Genomic DNA, 19009 nt, shown 5'->3' with positions numbered 1-19009 from the left:
GAGTATTAAATTTTTAACCAATATACCTTCAGCCTGACCACAAGTTCACTTCATTTTTATCATTTTTTCTCCTTTTGATCCCGGGACAAATACACCGAATTCATTTATTCTTCCCTACACCTGGTACGACGAGTTTCGTAGCTCGGATCGGACACTGGTATCTCAATAATTGCCAAAACCTGTGCATCAGGCGGATCCTGGTGAACTTAACTCGCATAAAACTTCGAGCCCCGAACTTGACTCTGTGCAGGAGCCGTTCAACGCGCTGATTCCTATCTTGCAAACGAGGTTTTAAAACAACAGTAGCCGGTATGCATGTATATAAACTATACGTAGAAGTGTAATACCTTGTAGCTTCGGGCTGGAGGCTCTGCGAGTACAGAGGAACGCGATTTGAAATAAAAGTCTATTAAATCCGGCTGTATAAACGATCGCTACGCGATAACTTTAACCGTGTCTTTGGTAATTATAACAGTTGGCTAGAATCGAAGGTTCGTCGATCGCATTTTTTCTTCTTTCTTATCGTTATTTGTCATCAGTTTTTGATTTCAATCTATCAAATTGGAGAGAGAATGAATAAGTTAATTAATACAGCAGAAAGACCAAGAATATTGAAACTCCTTGTATCCTCTGTAAGAATTTCGATTGCGAAATGATCTCTGACACTTATTCAATGAGCAAATGAATTTTGGGTTATCGTTTATAGATCGCGGGATTCCGTGTTTACAGCGATAAAACTAATCGCATAACTCGCATATACTGGGCTGACCTCAGTTTTCGAAATCGCGATGGGATATGTCAAGGATGAATTGGTCTGATCTTCTGAATCAAATTTGAGAAATGATGAAAAACCGTTCGAACAATTTCCAGACAGCAAAACCACAGTGTCCTTAAAAAGTCAGGCCAGGGTATAAAACTCATTGAAAATTTGTACGATGCGTGGGATCGTTTAACTAGAAGTCAAATGATTGTTTTCAATTCAGTGAAATTGATTTCATGCTATGTTGGTTAAATTCTAGCGTATCACAATGTGGTTTTCACTGATCTCCTAACGGTCTAGATGATTTTGAGTGATTTTTGGATTAGATAGGATCACAGAAAAATACTGAAAGTTAATGGAAATCATTCATAATGCCGGAAAATAGTGAAAAGTCAATGGGAATTATTTGGTAAGCAAGAAATTAACGTGAGATAAAGGTCAGTAGAATGCAATATCCAATCGGTTACAAGTGATTTTTGGATTAGATAAAATCACTAAAAATGACCTTAGGTCAATGAAAATCATCCAGAGTATTGGAAAATAATGAAAAATCAATGGGAATGACTTGGTAAGCTAGAAATCGAGGAGAGATAAAAGTCACCAAAACGGAATTTCCAATCGATCGCAAGTGACGTCGAAACGATTTCTCAGGAATTGCTTTACACAAGGTGGTCTGCAATTTCAAGGAGCGAATAACCCTCTCGGCCTTCGGTTTTCCCAGTCACAATCAGCTGGATACTGTACCGAGTCATCTGATTCTTGATAGGGGAGGATCGCCTGCTCCCCGGTGCATCTTGATGGCCGTGGAACGGCCTGGTGCTGAAGCTAGCGGAGAAACCACACCTTTGCATTTATACCATTAAAGTCTATCCTTGATTGCAGGCCTCGCCGCGCCACGCCGCCGCATTCTCCCAGATACGATAACGTCGTTCGATATTAGCTTCGTTCGTTCGTTTCTCGTCTGGTAGCTCGGATCGAGCCGTGCATGCACTTCGTAAGTCGGGTACGGGTAAAGGTACCTACACCTCGTGGCTGGTGTCTGCTGCTGCAATTTCCCACGCCACCACCGCTGGTAAATGGCGTACGTATGTATATCCGTACATAATACGGGCACGTATACGATTATTACGGAAATCGAGTCAAATAGGACAAAGTTTTATGGATTCTCTTTTCACGAGGGTCTTATAACCTGCACCCTCACCTGCTTCCACTTTACTGATTCGCGTTCAAGTTCTACCGTGCACTCACAATCGGAGAAACTCCATTCTGTTTTGTGGTTGTAACCGGGAAATTATGGACAGTTGAATAAATATCGATACGGTGACTTTTGAAGGTTTTTCCTAACCTATTCTAACCTAATCAGGAAATTATAAGCAGTTGAATGAATATCGGCATAGTGACTTTCAAATGTTTTTCTTAACCTAACCTAACCTAACCTTACCTAACCTAACCTAACCAGGAAATTATCGGGCGTTGAATAAATATCGGTATAGTGAATTTTAAATGTTTTTCTTAAACTGACCTAACCTAAGCTAACCAGGAAATTATAGGCAGTTAAACGAATATCGGTTCAGTGACTTTGAAATGTTTTTGTAACACAAGCGTAATTAGGCTACCTTTAAATTGTACGAATAGCCACAGGAAAGAATAATTAAGTACCAGTTACCATGTTCCAAAATAGTATAGTGACATACTGTATTCTCTTGTATAGTCACAGATACAAAATTCGTATTCATTCTCCGTCTGCAAAACCACATTTTTTGGTTATGGTTCCGTCAACTCAGAGTCTAGATTTAATCAGCGAGAGCACTTTGCGAGTTTCAAAATTGTAATTGTTTCCATTTGTTTGGTTTTTTTTGCGGATTTCATACGTAGCGGAAGGAGTATTCTATCCATAAACCTTCGACAAAGGGTATAATCTTGGAGGAAAAAGTAGTTATAGCGAACGTCCCACTGCACAATGAGAAATAAAATATTATACTATAGCTGACGGTTGAAATTCCTGGCAGAGTAGAGAAATTTACGATGTTAAACCGCAGCCTTGCGGGGGTCGCGAATTGCGGGATACGGGGTCTGTATTCTGCGGCCAAACAGCTTCGAAACAGGCTTATAGTACACAGAACGACGCTCATGCTCGCACCCTAACCTATCCTGTCCACAGTTTGTATCGTTTTACTTATTTGCCGATGAAACTCTCAACTCGGAGGAAGGATTCCGCTCGAGATAGGTATGGCTATGCACAAAATGTAGCCAAATCTGCAGCGTTCCGAAAATCCTCTAACGAACGCCCTCGATTCCATTCTCAGGCTTGTTGACACTGCTGAAACACTGCGTCGTTGGAATGATTGCTGTGATCAAATGATTGCTAAATCTCATAAACACTAATGAATCAATTTTGGACCTGTTAGACACGTCTCATTTCCGAATTGCAGAAAAGCCAGAAGAATTCGAGTTGCATGGAAGTTGCAAACATGGCAAATTTGGACTACTGTACGGAGAAATTTTTGTGATTCATTATATACAGTCAGATTGGATAGGTGGTGCAAGACTGACACTATATTATTGGTAAATCTCCTCGTGACGTCAGAGCCTGGTTGACGGTGCCATTTTATCGCCACATAACCTAAGTTTCCAATTTCAATGAACGAAAATCGTACTTCTTGGGGCTTCGGACTACTTATGTCACATAAATTAATAAAAAGTAATCAATAATATATTTGTTCCACCATCCACACGCGAAATAACACGATCAACGGTCAGCCTGGTTGTATTAGTTTGATTTTTTTCCACCAGGTGATGCATTGCATAGTGACGATTTCAATAGTTAATTACAGGGTAACCGGTCAAAATCTCAGGACAAAATTCCCCCAGATAAAATCCCCAGAGGACATAATCACCCCGGAAAAAAGTAGATCAAATTAAATCAAATCAAAATGTACGAAATTGACGATTAAATGTATGATTTTGACGATTCGATGAAAATCTGTGTGTGAAAACACAAAATTCTGCAATGGATATTTTTACATAGGGGATCTTATCCGGGGATATTTTTTATAAAAAGGATATTGCGAATGGTAACCAATTACAGATGTCCGTAACGATGATTTTCTGACACTGTGAAAAACAAATTTGCGTATTTTGGCAAACAGAACAATAATGAGGACGAAATCAAGCTAGGGTATTTTAGGGGTGTGAAAAGGAGTTGTGCTAAACGCGAGCAGCGTGCAGCCTGTCTATTTAGTGTTTGGTTAGTATAAACCGTGAATCGTCTGTGGTGGTAGCCAGTGTTTGTAATTGTCGCACGGTTATTAGTACAGCGGCTAAGCTATTCGAACGTAACGTCTGGGTAATACGTGCATGCTGTGTGAATATCGGGCTTCTCTATACCGAGAGGACGAGATTTTCGTCCCTGGCACTTTTCTCGCTGGAGGCGTAACGCGGTGTTGCCGCATATCCGCACATCCATACGAAAACACGTACACGCACAGATTCGTGCAAATGCCTGTATTCACAGCGGTAAAAGTTCCGGCACGTAAACGCAGTATCGTCTAGGCTCTAGGGAAAGTCTCGCCGCTGTAACTTGACCGTTGACAATTTCAAATCTGCCGCGCTTCTGTAACGACGCCCTGCAGATGGCGCTATCGGCTAAAAGGCGCGCGTCACTCGCCTCGGTATCCTCAGGTGTAGACGATGATCCTTGTGCACCAGTCTAATATCCGCATTTCTACAATCATTCCGATACTTCTGTTTACGTACCATACGTATATAATATGCACAGGTGCGGTGATGTCGACAGACTTTCAACGTCTCTGTTTCAATTTCGATGCAATTTTGCAGAATAATTTTTTATACCGGTACCGTTTCGAATCGACCGCGATCGTATAATTTTTTTTTTATTTTTTCAACCGAAACACTGATTTCTTTTGATCAATTGAACTCTATCGTAGGGTTTTGAAGCGGAATGAGAAAAAAGTTGAAACAATGTATCTACTTTTTGTTATCCGATGGAATTTATTCAACGATTGACCAGAGTTACAGCGGAATTTGGCAGTGCAGCTGCATCAATATTACTCCTTCCTGGAAAAGTTAATTAATCGCAACTCTCCGAATCGCGGCAAATAATATTTCCCCGTAATATTGATAGTAAATACAATACCTTCAGTAAAATGTAATGAAAATTTAGTAAAATATCGCTGACATTCGTTTATTCGTTTAAACAAGTGCTATGTAAATTTTCGGACCGTAATTCGCTTTATTCTCTTTTTTTTTCCATTCCACGGTTCCGCTTCCAGTTGTAAAAAAATTCATTCGTATCGTTATATTAAGCGTTTGAAAAAAAGTATAACGAATCAAAGAAATGAATCATGATCGAATAGAACCAATCGAACGAAGCCCTGGTGAAAATTTCTACTTCTACGAATTTTTACAGAAATTGTAACATTTCGTATTATTTCGTAAAAAATTCTAAATATGCATATTTTTCCGTCCAGAATCATTAATTTTCGTTAAAAGTTACAGTATCTTGTAACTTTTTATCCATATTTAACGTGTCAATTTTCTCAAAAAAATCGTCGAAAATCGTCGAAATCATTTTCACCGAGGAGAAGAGAAATAAAAATTTGGAAACATTCTCTCCGGTTTTCGCATCCTACCTACTTTTTATACATACATATACCTTATACGTATGCTGGCTGGTATCTTGCATTTCGTATTCAGCGGAGAGCAGTGCCACTTATTTGGGGATCAGAAGCGGCCGGGTTCCACTCGTTCCCACCCACCCCCACCCCCGTTACTATATTTCATTTTTAAACAACAAAAAAATGCTAATGCACCACAGGCCCGTTATCGACTCGCCTCTGTGTATATGAAATAATAAATAATCTTGTAAGCTCCTCTCAGCGGTGGCCATTATTCCTCCTTCCTCCCCCTCCCCGCCCTCCTCTTTCGGTCTTTTTCCGTCTCATTCTCTTCAAAAGTCACTTCGCAGGTACTCATTTTCCAACTTCTAATAACGTCATGTTTTTTTCTTTTTATAAGATTTGTAAAAATTTGGCAAAACCGTATTTTGAACAGAAAAATCCCGGTGGCAACGTTTTTTTTTTTTTTTTTTTTTTTTTGATCAAATAGAATCCATTCGACGATTTTTTACAATTTTTGTCTCACGAATTCTTAGGAGCAATCGATCGTACGTACATGCAGAATTTCGAATTAGGGTAAAATCGCAAACAACAGCAGCTGAAGTTCCAGTTATATCCGTTTAATGGTGGGGGTATATCTCGATCTATCTGCATCACGGATCGCCGTTTATCACACGCGATCTTCAGCTCCGAACCGCATGCATGGCTGTTATATGTAGGTGAAGGCACCGAGTGAGATAATAACATTACGAAGCGCGATACCGGGTACAAACGAACTGCCGCACATACGTGATTTTCGACGACGCGTATCGTCATTGGCATGATCATACAAACCTCGGATCGACGCGGGGTTAAGTTGCCATTTTCCAGTATTTGTCCACCTGGCCATTTCTCACCAGCCACTTTGCCTCCGCATAGACTATACGTATAGGTATACTGTATACCTGCTCTGATTTTCACCCTTTCGTCTCCGCCTCTCTCACAAAAAACGAGCTTAATCCATCCGTGTGGGAGCTTTTTCGAAATATCTAACCCAGAATGTTTCCACACCTTTCTTTTCAGCGTGGCTGAAAAATTGGTAACGTTACCGTATCCAGACAAAAATTACTATTTTCTACCTTTGGAATAATTCAAAAAGTGAAAGTTTCCAAAATCGGAGTGTTATTTTTTCTTATGCTTTGTTAACGGTTTACTAAATTTCAGGCAATCCTCTATTTTTGGAAAATAACGAGTTTTCTAAAAATGCATCGTTACGGTAACGTTACGAACTTCGGCTTGATTATTTTCATTGTGGACACGTTTTTTTTTTTTTTCATTCCGGAACGAGGTTGCTACTTTGATTTTACCGTACAAAAAAAAAAAAAAAAAAAATCGCTGTATACATCGTATGTTTTGGGATGATTTTACATTCGTCAAAAATTGAACGTTGATACCGAATTCCATCAGCGGATATATAAAAAATGTCCCTAATTTAAAACAGTCCATCGTCACACTTGGTTATGGATATTTTTGATTCAGGTTTGATTCTCTCTCCTCCGTTTTTTATTTGTTTTTATTTCTCTTTTTTTTTCTTCTCCTCTTTCGAAAGGAACGTCTCACTTCCGATTGTCACCTTGAGGGATTCTTTTGCGAGAAAATTCGAGGAATATTTGAAGAGGTCCTCGCAGGTCGGACCGTTATGAATATAATCCGTGCGGGTGGGTAGGAAAAAGGGGTGGGGATGGGGTTAGGAAGTGAAAGAGAAAATCAAAAAAAAAAAAAGAAAAAGAAGAAATTGAAACGGAAAAAAGGGTCGTGAGTCAACGTTGAAGTTTCGCGTCGTCGAATCACCGTCACGCGAATCAAGCACCGAAAGCACAGAGACGGCCTGCCTATATATATAGGCTTCGCGGGAAAGAAACGGTTGTGCCTAATAAACGAATTTCTAAATTGAGTTGAGCCTCTGATTCGATTCGTTCCCCCTCCTGAATATCAAATGTTCTCCTCCTCCCACCCTCCCCTCTTCCCTCCCGCACCGTCGTTTTTATTTTTTCTTCTCCCTCGTCCACCTCACCGCTCTCTGCCTCTCTCCTTTCGTCGCACTCGTCTCCCTGTCTTTTTCTGACAATCGACAAGTTAACGGATACCTACGTAAATAAAAAAAAAACAAAAAACCTTGGAAAAAAAAAATTCACACAAAAAAGTTCTCACAACCCCCGTAAAATTATTTCCTCACAAAATTCAAAACCGAGCGTGTTAACTTGGTGATCGGTGCGCGGCAAATGTTTTCGAATACAAATTGCAACTCCGTGCACGCAGTGGCGTTGATTTCTATTCTTGCCTTTCGAAACCGCGTAGCGAGATCATATTTCTGATCGTATATATATATATGTATATTTGTTTCGGTTTCGAACACCCCCCTCCCCCCCCCCCCCCTTCGTCACCATTCCTCCCTCGAAGAAACTGCAACAACCCCAGAGAGAGAGAGAGAGAGAGAGAGAGAGAGATTTCTGGGAACGTTGGGCTGAGATCCCCACAACTTCACACCTCGTCACACACGCTGTAGCTCTTGGAAGGTTTGCATGGTCGTATTTATAGAAAGTTTTTTTTTTTTGCACCCCCTCCTTCCCTTTTTCTCCTCCGACACGTTTCGCTCGCCCGGTCGCTCGGCAGTTCCAGTTAAGTGAGAAATGCAATATTTGCTCGGCACTTGGCGGCAATATCAAGTCACCGAGTCGATCCTGCAGACCATCGGGGTGCGTTTCGCACGTGCAGGTCAGGCTTGGTCAGCCGGGATTTTAGGGTCCGTTTCGAGGCAAGTCGTGCGGACGAATCAGTCAAATGAAGAGAGAACTTTTCCTTCCTTTCTTCCTTACTTCCTTACTTCGAGAATCGAGAACCTCCTTCACGGGGGAATGACGACTGGCTGCTTGTCGAGCTTATTGACATTCTATCTGCATTCCTTATTTTTTCTCTCTCTCTCTATCTATCTATCTATATCTATCCATCTATCTCTCTATGTCTCTCTCTTTTTTCTCTTCTATTCTCCCTTTCCTCTCCTTCCCCTTCACGCAACTTTCTCTCGCTCTGTTTTTCCATCTTAAATCAAACCCCGATCACTCGGTTCTGACCTGATCTCATTCGACACTCTCGAAGACCGCAAGCCAAACATGCCCGATGAACGAGACCATAAAATCATCATTTTTGTCACCCCCTTCGGAGGGATCGACTCGCCTCTTCAGGAATTTTAATCGGAACCGCCACGTCGCGTATCGACTTATCGAAGTTAGGGGGCGGATTCGCCGATCAAACGCTTTTTATACGTAACGCTTCCAGCTTACACGTCGCTCCCGTATTCAGTCACATGAAAAATACCAAAATTGAGGATGAAAAAATATCCTTTCTGACGAAGATTGGCAATGAGAATCGAAACTTTTCCTGATGGCGGAAGAAAACTTTATCAAACTAAAGCGAATTCAACTGAGTACCGGAGGTTTTTTTTTTATTTGTGATACATTTTGAAACGGTACCAACAGTATTGTACAAGTAGCAGACAAATCCTGTTAAATTCGTACGAAGAACGGTATTCGTAAGATTTTTTTTTTCAGCTACTGTTGGTATAATTTAATCGTAAAAAAAATTTCGGTAGTATACATATAATGAAAATTTTGTAACTACTGAGTGTAATGAATTGACATTGACAAAGAAGGAACGGATAACGAAACGAATATTGGGACTCGGGGGAAAAAAATGTGAATGTTGAATTTGGCGAAGGATGGTGAAAATTGGGGGAGAGAAGGAAACCGCGAGCGACGACCGATAACTAAGCCACACAAAAAAAAAGTATCTTGATCGGTGGATTAGAGTACTAAAATACCGCGTAACTGTATGATTTTGGATATCCTGAATGTGAATCTGGTGTCAGAACTGCTCCATTATCTCCAGATTTTCAGGTATCCATGAGGTACTTCATTTTATTGAAGGTTCTTTGGACTAGACCACCATAACTACACGTTTTTGAACATACTGAATCGTAACCCGGTGTCAGAATTGTTCCATCATCTCCAGGTTTTGAGTCGCGTATGGAGTACTCCATTCTGTTGGAGGTCCTTTGAACTAGACCACTATAAGTACATGGTTTTGGACATTCCGAATCCAAGTCCGGTGTCAGAATTGCTTAATCACGTCCAGATTTTGAGTTGTGTATGAGTCACTCCATTCTGTTGGAGGTCCTTTGGACTAGACCACCATAACTAAATGCTCTTGGACATGCTGAATCCAAACCCGGTATCGGAATTGCTCCATCACATCCCGATTTCGAGTCGCGTATGGACTACTACATTCTATTGGATGTCCTTAGGACTAGATGACCATAACTTCATGTTTTTGGACATGCTGAATCCGAATCCGGTGTCAGAATTGCTCAATTTTTTTGCTCTTCCTCCCATCACCTCCAGATTTTGAGTTGTGCATGGGGTATTCCATTCTGTTGGAGGTCTGACGGACTAGAGCTAGAGAAATGTGAGGTTGATTAAGAAATTCCGACACCGGATTCGGATTCATAATGTCCACAGAAAATCGAAACACGGCTTTCGGTCCGCCGTACAGGACACTTTATTCCGTGGCTGCGTAATCAGAGAACCGTACGACATTCTTCTATACTTGAGGTATGTGTAATAATGGGAGCTACTAAACGCAGGCGGAGGAGAATTTTCGGGAAACGGATGAAGGAAGAAAATAAGGAAGGAAGGAAGGAAGGAAGGAAGGAAGTAAGTAAGAAAAGAGGTAGTGGTAGCTAGGATGAAGAGCGAGGTGAAGAAAAAGGGACGTAGAGGGCGGTTTGTGTGTCGGTGTTGGGTGGTGAAAACGCCCCGAGAATAAGAATGGGGTGTTTATAAGAGAGTATCCTATGTATCAAGCTATATTTACATATAGCTGCCATTCGCCCAGCGAACCAAGAGACCGCGCCGTCACGACGCTACGGCACACAACGCATACAGCTGATATAATAAAAATTAAATATGATATTTCACCGGCACCGTGTATATAAATATCAACCCCCCTCCCTCCCCTCCCCCTCCCATCTCTCGCTCTCTCTCTCTCTCTCTCTCTCTCTCCCTTTCTTCTCTTCCCTCCCTTAGACAACGCCTTCCAAAACTCCAAGGTTATCGAGCTTTTATGGGATAAATTTTGACGTAAAAAACTGTGACTCGGATATTTTTTGACTTTATGGCTTCGCGGAGCTTTCTTTTTTTTTTCACACGCGTCGTTATAGCGTATAAGGATTGTTCAGGTAACGTATGTAAAAAACCAGAATTCTTCGAGAATAATTAGAGAAGTCAATCATTAATTTTCTTCTAATTTTATCAATTTTTGTGACGTCACGAGAAGAACACTGGGTTCAAAAACTCGAGTCGCACATTCGAAGCAACCTTTTTTATCACAATCAAGTTGCATTAATTTTTTTTTTTTTATCTTGTAGATCGTAATCCCAGAAACTCAAAAAATACAGTCAAAATATTCTAAACATGACCAGAAAATGAGTTCTTTCAAAAAAAAAAAAAAAAAAATAACTTGGACGTAGCCAAAATTGCGTTCTAAGAGTTTCAAAGATGTGTAAAAATTTTCACGTAAAATCAATTAAGTTTGGTTTTAGTGTTTTCGCGTTTTCGTTTCAGGGTCGAAAAAGGTTTTTTTTTTTTTTTTTTTTTATTCAAAATCAATTCTCAGTCGTATTTTTCGATTGATTGTTGGCGTCTCGAGAAGAAATGAAAAATATGGGGAAAAAACAGGTGAAAAAATACAACAAGGTTACTGCTTAAATTTTTTGGCTGTATTTGTCAAACCATTCGTGCGTTAATCATTTTTCATTATTCGAAATATCGCCACGTTTCAGAAAATATAGACTCAGCTTTTACCCTGATATCGGTGTGATTTTCTTTCGGTTGCTGCATCTTGCGCCGTTATACGGATGTGTGAAATGCCTCTGATTGTGTTGTTCGACTCGTTCGTGGGTTGCTTCAAGTGTTCCTACTCTAGCAGCTAGCTCTAGGGTACCAATTTCACGGCACTTAAACACAGCTTGAGTGCTAGTCAAGGATTAAATAAAGATTAACAACAAGATTACCAAGCCCACTGACTGCGATCTGACTTCACCCTTCGAGCGCCGAATTGCCGTCTCAGCTTGCCCAGTCTATTTATTTGTTTGTCAATTTTTATTCCTCTTACCTGTCTCTCTCTCTCTCTCTCTCTCTCTCTCTCTGTCTCTCCTCGAGTTCTAACCGTCCGACAAAGATTTATTTTCACTTGTCCGTTTGATTTTGTTAGTTTTTTTTAAACAACTTTTATCTCCTCTCATTCCAAATTCGTTTTCGATCGATTTTGTTTTCAATCCTACGTCAATACATTTTTCTCCATCCCCAATTATCGATGACTGAAATATTTAGTGTGCGAATTTAGGTGATGTTTTTTCTTTTTTTGATTTGTTGTTGTTTTTTCTTTTTTTTTCTTTTCTCGAACAGTAAGCGCACTGTTTTGGTAAGCATTAATTTCAATCTGTTGGAATAAAAATGTCTTTGACGCGGATAATACAAACACTCGATTATAAGTCTCGACGAAAGAGATTCAGACAATTATATATTCGCATGGACAAACGCACTGCGTACGAGCATTGCATATACATTTACGTAAGGAATAATTTCAACTCTCCAGAGTTGTTATACGATCAGCAGTAGAAATACGTGATGTGTGTACGACGAGTATAAATATATATGTATGTATGTATGTATGTATATATATATATACATGTACGTATACATGTGTATGGGTACATATAACTGCATTTTTATACGGCTGTACAAACAAACGTGTAAACAGACGTTACGTATACAAGGTGTCGAAAAACTCGCGGTGTTCTCACATTGCCTTAAATATATACACAGGCGTTCTAATATGTGACCTGAATTTTAACCAATATATTTTTTCTTCATCGGCACGGAAAATGATCAATTTTTTTTTTTTTTTTTATTGCTATTTACTCGTTTCGCGTATTTTTCAGTATCCCATCCATCGAAATCGATCTTTTTCTCGTTTTTTTTTTTTTTATTATCAAATCGAAACTCTGTCAGGTTTGTCTCTCTTTCTCTCTCTCTTCCTCTCTTATGTCTTCTTTTGTCTTCTATCGAGTTTTTCATCCCTTCTCTAATTCCGATGTTAGATTCTGGATGTAATATCACATTTGAATGATTGTAAATTAATTAGCCTTCAAGTCGTTTATCATTACAGCGAACAACCCGTAGCCGTCATAACCTCAATTTCTAATTTTGATAATATTTATTTTCATACATTGGCGTGTCCATTCTCGTATACGTTCTATTCTCTTCTCTTCTCTTCTCTTCTCTCTCTCTCTTTCTCTCTTGTGTATTATAGTGATTAAATTCCCATTTACCGGACGTTCCGCCGTCTAGTAAAATTCAATGCGCATGCGCAACAATCAGAGTTCAACTGTTTGCCAGGTTGACCAACCGTGTCGTAAATGGAAAGTGGAAAATTTTTACAGTTGTACGTGTTGATAAAAACTACCACCGACAATTGTAAAAATATTTGAGGTTAGAGTCAAGTTGGTTGCCCTGGCAAACAGCCGCTATCGGATTGCAGTCGTTAGTAGGAATTCACTTTACGTACGATTGCATATCTAGTGACGATAGGCTGTCATATCACTACTGATTTGACACTCTGTAAATTACGCTGTTTATCGATCACATGCGGTATTTATTATACGTACATACGGCCTTTCGACGATGCGAGGTGTTGTTCTCCTGGCATTGTGAAATTACCACAAAGTTCGTTATATCTACGTGCGAAGTTTTGCCAAATCAATTTCCCTGTCACATACTTGTTATTTATTCGCTCACTCATATTCACCTTGTTGTTGTAAACGATTGATTGACATTTTTCAATTCTTAGATTGCATCGATTCGTTTATCATCGACGAACATCATCTTTGGTCTTATATTAATAGTAATTTTTGCTTCATTTTTTTTTTTTTTCTCGACTATTTTTAAACATCCATAATTATAAATATAAAATATTATAAGTATAGACACGAAAAAAACGAACACTTAAAAACTATAGCAGAAATAAAATTGCGAACAGCAATATTATTTTCGTTGTTATTGTAGTTTACTTCTTTTTACTCTTTTTTCATCAATTTCATCGATCAGTTCAGCTTCTTCTTCTTCTCTTTTTTTTTTTTTCAATTCGTTGTATTCTATGTAGTTTGCTCAGGTGTTTTTCACTTTTACCCCGATCCGATACGAAGCGATAATTCGATCGCTTGGCTGTTGCAAAACGATATGAAAATGTGTGTGAGTAAATATACGAAATTGTACAGAATAAACAACAATATATATATATATATATACATAAGGCAATTTATAAACCGGCTGTAATTTTTTTGCAACATTTTACCATTCCTCTACGATCTTGACGACTTTAAATTGTACGTTCATTGTTTAAAAATATGAAAATAGCGTCGAGAAGAAATAATTGAAAAATCAGACAACAAACGAATTAAAAAACATTTCTCACTACAATGAGAGAAAGAAAGAGAGAGAGAATGTAGATTTTTGTTTTCTGACTTATCCTCGCGTCGTCATCGGGGAACGCGATTGAAGAATGTTTATGCGGAATTTTTTATTTTTTTTTATTGTTAATGCAATTTGCGAAAATATTTTTTCCCGAATCACCCGTCGTTTGCATGTTGTTTAATCGGCCTCCAACACGCGTGAAAGTGCAACAAATGTACGTAATAATTCTTAATATTTATCGTTGCGAGATAATGAAAAAAAAAAAAAAAAAACTATAACGTGATAATCTGGATATCTTTCGCGTGTTTCTTTCTCTACGAGGGGAGGCGGAAATGGGGAGCAAATTTTACATCCTTCAGCCCCTCGGGCGTCAACGAATTTCCGATTTCGTTTCGGGCTGCAAGCTTCTGTTGCCTGCCTTACGCCTTACCAGCTTGTAACTCCGCAACGATATTTATACTCCTGCAAGCTCGCGCAACACCGATTACGTGAAACAATTTTAATTGTCTTTTATAATTCCCCGTTTATACGCGTAGGATTCTCCCAACTCGCGGGGATTCTGAGACAAATAAAAACTTCCACTCAGCCGTAAATTTTCTCGTATTTTCGATATATATATATATATATATATATATATATATATAATTCATTGAATAATTTATTATTATTTACCGTTTCTATTTTTCGCCAATTAGTACACATATATCGAACACGTTTTTCCCCGTTCGAAATTTTACCGTTCAAACAATTTTTAACCCATTTTTTCGCCACTCTTGTTAACATTCCACACATTCTGTGCCAATATTGTAAGAGGTTTAAACGGTTTTTTATCATTGAAACTCGGTTTTCGGTATTTTTTTTATTTCTTTGGGGTAATTTTTGATCGCTGCTTCGACACATTCGTGATTAGTTTTTTCATATAAACTACTTTTTTTCTTTTTTTTCTTTTGTTGTTGCTATGTTTAATCGTCGATTGAAATTTCCCTACCATCGTCATTCATGATGTATTCCCGTTTGAAAGCTACCGTTCTTGATACATATCTTAAAAATTCTTTGCGGTCTGTAATATTTCAACGGTCATGTTTGAACGCTTTGAATTGATGAGAATTCGTTCGATCCAAAAAAAAAACAGAAATGTAAGAGTAAAAAATGAATACAAACAAACAAAAACACACAATTGTTCGCTGTTCTTGACAACGGTCACGTCAGAAGGTGTGGCTCTTTGCAATCGAAAGATAAAAAAAAAAAAAAAGAAAAGAAAAGAAGACGAATGAAAATTTGAAACAAATAAACAAGAACACAAAATTCTTCTTACGATTACAATTATTACCGGTTGTTATTAGTGTTTAGAAAATGTCTCAAACTCCTCCTCCTCCTCCTCCTCCTCCTTCTTCCTCTCAGTTTACGATGGCTGTTGCGCAGCTGTGTGTATACATGCTTCTGCGTGAGCAGTAACATATAATATATAAATATGTACGTGTGTGTGTGTGTGTACGTGTAAATATATATAGTAAGAGAGAGAGAGAGAGGGAGGGAGGGAGGGAGAGAGATGGAGAGGGAGAAAGAGAAAGGGAGGAGAGTTAACCCGGGCAACCGGCAAACTTAACAAAACAATTTGTTCTTAAGCAAACAGCGGCATCCGGTTTACTTGTGAATAAACAACATATTTATTTTTAGAGGCAGTATACGCGCGGTTCTAGCCACCGTATATTGCCGGCTCTACTCCATGTATCGTTTACACACATGCACGCGTTACACGCATCGCACACATTTATTTACATATATATATATATATATATATATATACATGTATGCGCGCGTGTGTGTAAAATCGTACCTAGTTCGTACGAATCCACGCTGGTGTTCGAATTTTAAATGCCTCTCGACCAGCCACGCGTTAATTCCCCCGGCCGTTTTGCTACTCTTTCAATCCGCAACTTTGTCTCCCTCTCTGCCAGCCAAGCCTCTCTTCCTTTTCCATCTCTTATTCCGCTTCTATACCCTTCCACTTTCCATGCGCTTAAGCTGCACGTATATACATATATATATATATATATGTATACGAAATTGCACGAAATTACGGCTATTATTGCAGTCGTTGTCTTTTACCTTGTCAAACGGTTTAAGGAGGGCGGGAGTTTAGCAGGAACTTGGATAAAATTATTCCGAAAATCCCGGTTGATTCGTATGCGCGACGAGTAATTTGATAATTTTTTTTTCATGTATTTACTCGAACAACTCTGATATTTATCAGGATTTCTTTTCTTTTTTTTTCTATTCGTAGAATTCAATGTAAATAATTATTCACGGTTGGAGATGTACCGACGGAGGAGACGTTGAAATTACTAGTATCACCGCCTGGCTGCGCATGCGCGAGATTTGCTTCTTCACGCAGACTGGCCAACTTAAATTTCAGCTGTCAAACGCGATTTAAAGAGGTTACGTTGCGAATTTATTTCTAAGGCTGATTGGATATTAAATATTTCACTTTGCGATTCGGTAAAGCTAAGCTTTTACCGTCAATTGACCGATCACCGATTACTTCTACGATTTCATCGAAACAATCTTATTTTAATTCGCTACTTGACGCGGAAGAGGCTCTGACGTTTCATGCCACGCTTCGAGTTATAAGTACAAAGTTGGCTACCCTGACTTACGGATGAAAATATTTCTGGGGTACAATCAAGCCGGCCGGTAGAGTTCAATTGTTTCTATACATTCATATTTCTTTATCGGCGGAGAAAACGGTCCTTTTATACGAAACTAAACTCAAATCGTGACCGATCATCGATCATCGAAGAAATGAGTTTAGTAGACCGAGTTTTTCAACTTTCGCAAGCTAGAGAACAAAACCGATTTCAATTCTTAGGAACATCGTTTTACTCTTTGGATAAAAAAAATTTCTGTAATCTAAACAGCGCCGAAGAATTGGTTTCTTTTAGAGCAAATATTGTATGAAAATTTGTGTTAATTCTTTTTTTTTTTTTTAATTTGAAAAGCAATCACATCAACAAAAATTAGTTTATACCAATTTCTAGTAATTTCTAGTTGAGAAAAACAGAAAAAAAAAAAATAAAATCCGGTACATTCTTTTCATTGATTTATAAATTGGCGATACACGGTATGAAATAATGTGAGACAATTTAAACTTGGAAGTATCCGTAGCACGTCTAAATCTGCTACTGCTGCTGCTGCTGCATGCTGGCGATACTTGAAAGGTGTTTTATTGCCCCTTCAAAATCAACCCCGCTAGGCGTATTCCGACGGGGCGGTATTTCTTTCTTTCTTTTTTTTTTATTTATTTTTTTTTTCTTTGCTTCTCTTGCCCCCCTTTTTTTCGGTGAGATTTACTTTTAAATTCGATAGATATTGCCAATTACCCTTGGCACCTCTCTGTTCTCTCTCTCTCTCTCTCTATCTATCTATCCTTTTTCCTTTTTCGTTCTTTTTTTTTTTTTTTATTCCACCCCCTCCCCTCCTCGCTCTCTTACAGTACCTCCCTCTTTATCGCGAGTCGCGAAATCGGCCTTCGCGTGCCTCAGGAATTTTAAATGCGTTTTATGTACAGGGGCAATCTGAAATGCTGCATAAATCTCTTTCTGAAATATTATTACAATCACCTTCGAGCCTTTGCCCCCGAGCCAACCCCCCCGCTTGTCATAAAATATATTACATATCTGGATATTATATACGTACACACACACACACACATATGTATATATAATTATATATATATACGTGTATATTTGTTTCCCCTGTGCGTTTCACTCTTTAACCGTTCAATGCGCATTTATCTATCGTAAAATTATCCCGAAACCGTAAAAACAAGCAACGGTGAAACACAAATGAACAAAAAAAAAAAAAAATAAAAAAATCGGACAAAATTCCGAACAATTGTTTTTGTTTAATTATTTTCGTATCGCGACGTCGATTCGTTCGATTAAAAAAATTTGTACCCAAACGTGTGATGAGGTTTTGGAAAGAAGACTCATGGAATAAAATCAGACAAATTTTAAGCTACGTCGAAGAAAATTTTGAATCCGTGCGAAATTGTGCGAGAGAAATAAATAAGAAAAAAAAAAAAAAAATCAATCAAACAAATAAAAAATCGAGGAAAACCGAATCGCAACGTTATTCAATTTTGTGTAACGCGAGTAAGGAGAGGATAAGAAAAAATTAAATAAGAAAGAGATTCCCGCGTTGATCTCTGGACCACAGCAACCGGGAGTCACACACACGCAAAAACACACACAAACACACCTTTTATTATACCTTGTACCCTGCACACCATGCAAGGAAGATAAATTGTACTCATTATACCCTGTGATTTATTCGAAAGAGTGGCGGGGCCGAGGGGCTGCTGCCCGGGTGTCTTTTCCCGCATCTTCCCGCTTCTTCGGGAAACCTCTAGGTTATAGAAGTTTAAGTTAAAAGAAAAATAAGGCTTACGGGGTGTAAAGTTGCCCGAGCCGGAATCACCCGGTGGGAATATATTACAAAATTTTCTTCCTCGTCTTCTTCTTATTCTTCTTATATTAGGTGTGACAAGGACGTCGCGAAAGAAAATCCTCATCTGAGGCCTCAGGTACGCGTAAAGAGAGACAAAAACGAACAGAAAAAAAAAAAAAAAAAACAAAAGTCAGTACGAAAAATCTGATCTACCGTCCAACAATAAAACAAAACAAGTAGGAAACTAAAACGAAATTGCTAAATCGGATTCATTTTAGATCCGTTTAATCAAAATAATACAATCGTACTTGAAAAAGTGTTATTATGTTTATTTTTTCAACCGCAGTTAGTGGAATAAGAGAGGGGGGGGGGGGGGGGGGAGGTACAGCTGGGATGGTTCAAAATTGGGAGTTGTTTTTTTTTTTTCTCTCTCTTTTTTTCAAAGAAACTGAAACACTTTGAGTAATTTGGGTGCGAGTGCTTTGTGAATTCATAGTTTCAAGAACATTACTTATTGAGAAAGTTTTGTGACAATTTTTGGGCATTTGGAAGTATATTATGCCAGAAGAATCCTTATGCTCATGCTGCATATATTA

At 38.7% G+C, this 19009-nt stretch overlaps 1 protein-coding gene across 3 annotated transcripts in view; it reads left to right on the top strand.

Moving 5' to 3' along the window:
- LOC124182753 (forkhead box protein P1-like) overlaps positions 1-19009 on the top strand; it is a 212794-nt gene that overhangs the window by 74780 nt on the left and 119005 nt on the right. The gene's annotated exons all lie outside the window — the stretch shown is intronic.

The sequence above is a fragment of the Neodiprion fabricii genome, chromosome 5 (genome assembly GCF_021155785.1).
Source record: "Neodiprion fabricii isolate iyNeoFabr1 chromosome 5, iyNeoFabr1.1, whole genome shotgun sequence".
In the NCBI taxonomy this organism is placed as follows: Eukaryota; Metazoa; Arthropoda; class Insecta; order Hymenoptera; family Diprionidae; genus Neodiprion; species Neodiprion fabricii.
This window is presented reverse-complemented; position numbering and strand designations above follow the sequence as displayed.